This window comes from Podarcis bocagei (genome assembly GCF_964188305.1).
Source record: "Podarcis bocagei genome assembly, chromosome: 10".
Taxonomy (NCBI): Eukaryota; Metazoa; Chordata; class Lepidosauria; order Squamata; family Lacertidae; genus Podarcis; species Podarcis bocagei.
This window is the reverse complement of record NC_138135.1, coordinates 56,592,007-56,599,159: the sequence shown is the minus strand read 5'-3', so window position 1 is coordinate 56,599,159 and position 7,153 is coordinate 56,592,007. Positions and strand designations below refer to the sequence as shown.

The 7,153-nt window shown below is 41.4% G+C and overlaps 1 protein-coding gene across 8 annotated transcripts in view; it reads right to left on the bottom strand.

Moving 5' to 3' along the window:
- FOXP2 (forkhead box P2) overlaps positions 1-3,529 on the bottom strand; it is a 334,596-nt gene extending 331,067 nt beyond the window's left edge. For 3 of the 8 annotated variants that reach the window (XR_014012537.1, XM_081211588.1, XM_081211595.1), the window contains exon 1: positions 3,277-3,528. The gene's annotated coding sequence lies outside the window, so the exon portion shown is untranslated. Of the gene's footprint in view, positions 1-3,276 lie in introns of all 8 variants that reach the window. The other 5 variants (XM_081211591.1, XM_081211589.1, XM_081211590.1 and 2 more) reach the window with 3 other exon arrangements.
- Between the last annotated feature and the right edge of the window lie 3,624 nt (positions 3,530-7,153).

The following is a 7,153-nucleotide window of genomic DNA, read 5'->3' as shown; positions in this document are numbered from 1 at the left end:
TTATACGTCTTGTAAATACATATTTACTTACTCCGAAGTTTGATTAAGGTTTTTTTTCCTGCTCTCATAGTGCTGCGATATAGCTCCTAATGTACAGTTACAGTGATTTGGTTGTTTATTCTATATTGTTATGCCGTATCCTGCTCTGAGATTGATTTTTAATGGTGAGTTATGAATCATTTAAAAAACAACAAAGCTGTTAACGAATGGTCAAAAGGTTGTGTGGCACAGAATGTTTCAATAGACATTTGGTAATTTTGTCACCATATCAATTCCCCCCACCCACCCCAAAAGACGTAAATTAGTTTGGTGAATTCTTGAATTCATGCATGCCTTATTGTAACACTGCCTCAGCAAATTGTTTTGTTTGGGGGCAAGTTGACCTATTCAATTACAATAAAGTTCACAGTTGTTCCTGCGTGTGAACTCACACCAAGGTGTATGTGCAGCAGGAAACTTTCAGTAACATGCAAAGATGCCATTACACAGAAAAGCCCCCTTACTGCTGCTCTTTCAGGGCATGCATTTGTAATTATTAGATCACAGATTTACAGCAGAAAGTTAACACATCTGGGAAAGTAGAAGCAAATCCATAGTCTTTGGTGTGCTACAGGCCAGGGTGGTGTAGTGATTAGACTGTTGGGTTTTGATCAGGGACCTGTGTATTTAAATTCCCAATCAGTCATAAAGCTCATTAGGTGAGCTTGGGGCTGTTACTTTCTCTAAGCATGGTCTACCTCAATAAAGTGGGAATCCCACCATGACTCAAGGGGTGAGGTACAAAAGTTGTTGATGATGACAGTAATAATGATGGTAATGATGGTAATAATTTATGATCCAACAAGCCAGATGAAATAACAAAATAACTATAAAATAAGTAACTAAAACTAAGGATATTAATACTTTTGCTCTACATATGGTTGAACTAAATTTCTATTTTGCCTCACAGAATCCACCTTTTAAAAATCTATTTATTCCTACCATGCTCATCATCAGATCCACTCTTAAAGACACTCATCATTCAAAGTGTAAGCAAATCTCAATCATGCGTAAAACAGTTATTTATTAATCCATACACTTACGGTCATTTTCAGCAGGTTGGTGGTCTAATCATAAAAACACATTATTATTAGCACTTATATAAATGTCATCAATATATGCAACAGGACCCAGGGCCAAGGTACTCATAACGTAACATTGGACAAAAGGAGAGGGAAACAAATATTCAGTTCAGTTGCAATACTCAGATTGGCTTTCAATAGGGAAAAGGATTAAAAGGTTGAGAGCTGGGCTGATTTTCTCATGTGTGGGAAGTGGGCAGGTGGGGGGTCTATGCGCAAAGACCCAAGCTCCTTGCTTCCAACATCTCCCCCAATGCATGGATGGTGAAGGGCAGGCACATCTTGCACACCTCTGTTCTCTTCCATACCATTACAACCATACTGAGAACACCTGCAGAGGTATTCTATTGCCTTCAAATTATCAATTCAACTGTGTTCAAAGAGCATTGAAAAACTACAAATGGTACAGTATGCAGTGGCCAGATTATCAACTAGGAATGACCCATGTTAAAAGTTCACCACTACAGTGGATGCTCGGGGTTGCAAACGTGATCCGTGCGGGAAGCACGTTCGCAACCTGCAGCGCTGCGTCTGCACAGGTCTTGATTTGGCGCTTCTGTGCATGTGCCGAAACCCAGAAGTAACCCATTCCGGTACTTCCAGGTTGGGCACGGTGCGCAACCCAAAATCGTGCAACCTGAAGCGTCTGTAACCTAAGGTATGACACTATCCACCTGACTGCCTCAAGGTTCAATTTAAAAGTGCTGGTTTTATCCTTTAAAGCTCTACATACCCTGGGATCTTTTCATCTAAAGTAGGGGTCACCAATGAGCTCACAGAGGCATTCTCTGGCAATCACAAAGTCCCCTCCCCATGCTGGAAGTAGGCTTGAAAGAAGTGTTCTGTTGTACCCAAGTGCAGTGTGTTTAGTTGTGGTGTTAACAGCAGTTTCTCTGGTTTGCCAATGTGACCACAGGTCCCAAAAGGTTAGTGACCCCCGCCCATATTAGCCAGAATACCATTTAATTTAAGTAGTAAGGAGTGACTGTTCATTCTGCCCTGCCCTAAGTGGACAGACAAAAGAGTAGGTTACTGCCCCTGAATGTTTATCAGCAGTGATAGTTCAGGTCTCCAGCCCACCATACCTTTTAAACCATATGGGCTCAGATCTGAACACTTTTACATAATTACTTTTATAGACTAGGCTTGAATACATCGATCCCATCAGTCCATGACATAAATAGGTCAGAGCATCTTTACATACAAACCTATTTACATTATATATTACAAATTATCACTTCTGAAAACGAAACCATATATTTACTTTTCTCTGATCTGAAAGCATGAACCTGACCCTTAGCGAACAGTGACTTGCTTTGGAGCTATGCTAGCAGAAGGTAGCAACATATGCCCCAAGCCCCAAGTTGGATGCTCTTTCTACAGTCCAATGTGCTTGTCAAAAGATGTTACAATCATAAATCCACTTTGTCTAGAAATACTTCATTACTCTACAAGGAAAAATATTTTCTTTTTTCCTTGTACAAACAAAGACATAAAGCATCTTCATCCAAATTTGATTTACGTATAGAAATAAGTGACAGAATTTTAAAATGCAATCTACTCGGCTTAATATCAAATTCTCATTGCTATCGTTGATACTATTTTTGATACACCATTATATAGTTTTTTTAATTTTAAAAAACAGCAAAGTAAGGCACACGACCACTGCCAAAATAATTCCCCTCTCCTACACTCACTAATAAAAAGCTAAACCTAATGTAGTTATTAGTATTATTACAAATAAATTAATATATTACTTATGCTTTGGTGCATTTCTTCTTACAAAAAGAAATATTTAAATTATACATTAGGAAGCACCTCTCCATCAGAAACACTTCTGGAGTGAAAACCCAATTGCCCTCTCTGTCAGTGAAGCTGGTTTCCCACAGATATGCTGGTATCAAAAGCAAGCCAGGAATGTGTCTTTGTATACCAACAGGTCACATACACACTGGTGTGTGGCCGGGGTGTATAAATGTTGGTGATACGCAAAGTAACAGAGTAGCTTACAGCTAGGAAGTTAACTCCTCTTCTAGGTGATTGGTAGCTTCTTTGTGAAGACTTTATATTCAAAAGAACTTTACTTTCATAAACATATAACTGAGGAGAATATATTTACAACAGCATGCTTATTCAAACAAGCGTACATTCTCACTTGAATTGTAGATCTCACTCAGGCCTTACAGTTTCTTATGAACAGTTTTTACTTTCACCTCAGCAGTATTCTCTCTGTTCCTTACAGAGAGCTCCTGAACAGGTTTCTCCCTATTAACTTTTAGGAATCTTCCTCTGTCTGTCTCACTTCAGACAGATCACACTGACACACAGTAGTATCCTAGAGAAACCTCTCTCAGCAGCCATTCTCCCTCACAGATAGAGAGAAGCAGAAAGACAGTTACAAAACAAGTTACTGGAATAACAGTCACAAGAGAATGGAATGCCTCTCTCACATGACTCACGGTCATCCAATCACATGAGAGCTACTGACAAAGGGGGTGTGGAACCATGTTGAAAGTACACAGTAATTTAACATAAGCAAACATTCCCATTTCAGGAAAGTAAACAATTATCCTTAACACACACACACCTCTTAAAATATGCTGGGGAATCTTGCATCGTATTTTAATATTCCCAGAATCCTCCCTGCCCATCCCAGAATTGGCCGTCACAAATGGTTATGTATGTGTGCCGCCCTCTAACTGTTGGTAGCAAAGAGCATGGCACTAGGTCTCCGTTGGCTAGGTCTGGGAGTTAGGAGGTTGCCGAACCAACACAGCAACTTCTCTTCTTGAGACAGGTGCTGCCAGACTAGATTATATGGGTAGCTACGGCGATGGTTCTCCCCTGAACTTCAGCAATGTAGGGCATGGGTAGGCAAACTAGGGTCCGTGGGCCAGATCAGGCCCAATTGCCTTCTGGATTTGGCCCACAGATGGTCCGGGAATCGCCGCGTGGATCACCAGTGCACACATTCTTTCCCGCTCCCTCCTTCTCCCTCACACGGCGGCAGTGCCTCCTCCCTCTTGGCTTCTCCCTGCCCTACCTAGAGGAGGAAAGGGGCTGGGCTTTGTTGGTGACAGCAGCAGCAGCGCTCGAGCGGCCACCATTTTAAGCAGCCCATCTCCAGAGCCCTTTCGCGCGCCACTCATCAGCCTTCCGCCACCACCGCCAGCCCCTGCCGCTGACAAGACACAGGTAAGCAGCCACCGGGGCTCGTGGTACTCTTTCATCATCCCCCCCAAAAAAATATAGTCCGGCCCCCCACAAGGTCTGAGGGACAGTGGACTGGCCCCCTGCTGAAAAAGTTTGCTGACCCCTGGTCTAGGGAGACCCACCATGGTCCCTTTGCGGAATGAAGCGAAGCATTTAAGAAGTGCCCAGGGGAGAAGGGAGAATGCAAGCATGAGTTTCATTCCAGTACCACCAAGCCCTAGTTTGGCCTAGCACACGAACAAGCCCATTGCCTACATAAAAGCACAAAACTGAAACACTGGTTCTAGATTAGAACACTTCTTCTGCACATTTCTAAAGGCAGAGGCAACTAAAAAGTAAGGATGAGCCTACACGTGGGAGATACAAATATAATCCTGACATTTTTTTAAAGTCATGTATAGTTTCTTTTTAACACAATCTAATATGGGTTCTACTACAGATTTCAATGGTTGTGATAATAATATCCCTGTTCCTCTGCCAATATATGCACACTTGGCATGTTTGTGTGTGCCGTGTGTTTATCAGGTTCAGCATCATCTTGCATGTGAATACATTCAGATGCGTGTACAAAACACACTTTAAATTCAGCTAAATGTGTATTCATTGTGGGATTGTGGCAGCTCTGAAAAGGCAGCTGCAATATATTGTGTAAATTTTTTTTTTTTTTAAGATCTGCCGGCAAAACTCTCAATTGTAATAATTGTTCATTCTGGTTCATCATAGTATCTAGGGAGGAGTAATAAAAAAAATGAACATTTTCTTACACCATCTGCACTCATGCTACAAACACTATTAGGAATATTTTCAAACATGTATAGTTAAGTTTTAAATGCTACAGCATTACATTTGCTCATAAATTTACAGTGTGTGCATATTTGTGTCATTTTCCTAGCATTTAACACCTCGGTTCTTCAAATTGGAGAACTGTAGGGTGCTTGCACGAAGGTTAAATAACTGAGGCACAAGTAACATATGACTTCATTTTGCAGTTTGCTAGATGTTTGCCTGTGCATTTCAAACCCTTTCAGTGGGAGTCACAGCTAAGAGGAAGGCCAAGTGACTGCGAAAAGTGGCTGAAACATTCCAGGGACTGTCTATGCTTCCCAATCTGTATTTTTCTACAGGAGAGATGACCACTGAGAAGGGGAGTGAGTTCGAATTCTGTTGGAGAACAAAAAAGGTTCAAAAACTCCCCATTTGCTTCTCCTATAAAGAGAGCTGAGAGGAACATGAAGAGGGACATATCCTGGTACTCAGGTTTGCCTAAGAACCTTCTTCATCTAGCCATACGTACTCCAATCTGAGGGTCAGTTAATAATGTTTTTCCTCTACAACCAAGAAACATGAAATGAAGCTGCACGTGGATGCAATTTCCATGGGGACCTTGCTGCAGCTGTAGTAATGTACTGGCTAGTTAACACACCCTTTTCTTCGTGAATATGAGCCCAGTCACAGGTTAGGACAGATTACACGGAACTGGGAATTACTTTGTAAATCAACCCTACGGCCACAAGATTTTGTAATAAAACTCAAGTTAATTTCTACAGGCACAGAACTGAAAGAAAAAAAAAAACGCAGATTGCGCAATTTACTCCTACCTTTTTGGTAACATTCTCCCATGCCCCCTCCACTTTTCCTTTTACAGCTTAATATTTAAAATTTAAAACAATTTTGTACTGAAATGTAAAGCCTTGGGTGGCGGGGATACTGTAGAGAGACAGGAGGGTCAGGGCAATGGGTGGAAGCTTCCCTTATTTTAGACCTGCTTCAGTATTTGTCTGCAATATCATTTGATGGATTGCATGTGTGAATTTGAAAATGACATATTATTTCATCCTTACTTTCAACCGAATGTACGTTTTGATAGGCATTTCCATCCAAGTGCACATCATATGCACATTTTACTGCAAGCAATGCAGTCCACACTAATTTTCAGGCATGCAGCCCTTATCTACAGAGATTAGGCAAGTAGCTCCATGGAAGCTACTAGAGTTGGGCACCTACCCAAACCTATTCATCTGCAAGGCATGTACAAACTATGCTTGGCCACAAATTAGAGAGTAACTAATTAAGCAAAATACACAACTTGGGGAGTAGGAGGGAGTTCTGACACAGGACTCATTCTCTTAGCTCCTAGTCAATAGCTTCATGTACGTGTGAACACTGGCCTAGATATACATGTATTAGAGATTCATTTACTACTCTTGTGCATGAAGAAAACAGCCAAAGGTAACACATGAAGGAGCACTATGATGGTTTGTGGCATCCACTTAAAACACTGAACACTGAGGTGCTAGCTGTCACATGCACAAATCAGTGAACTCCTTTTACACCCGATGCATTTATGAATTATTATTATTATTATTATTATTATTATTATTATTATTATTATTATTATTATTATTAATACCCCACCCATCTGGCTGGGCTTCCCCAGCCACTCTGGGCAGCTTCCCAAAAATTTTTAAAATACCGTCATACATCAAACATTAAAAGCTTCCCTAAACAGGGCTGCCTTCAGATGTCTTCTAAAAGTTTGGTAGTTGTTCTCTTTGACATCTGGTGGGAGGGCATTCCACAGGGCGGGTGCCACTACCGAGAAGGCCCTCTGCCTGGTTCCCTGTAACTTGGCTTCTCACAGTGAGGGAACCGCCAGAAGGCCCTCGGTGCTGGACCTCAGTGTCTGGGTAGAACGATGGGGGTGGAGACACTCCTTCAGATAATCCATTGTAAGACAAGGTTAAAGTGTCTACTTATATCTTTAGCAAATAGCTACCAAGTTCTGAATGGCAGAAAAAGATGTTTTTCAGACAAACTGT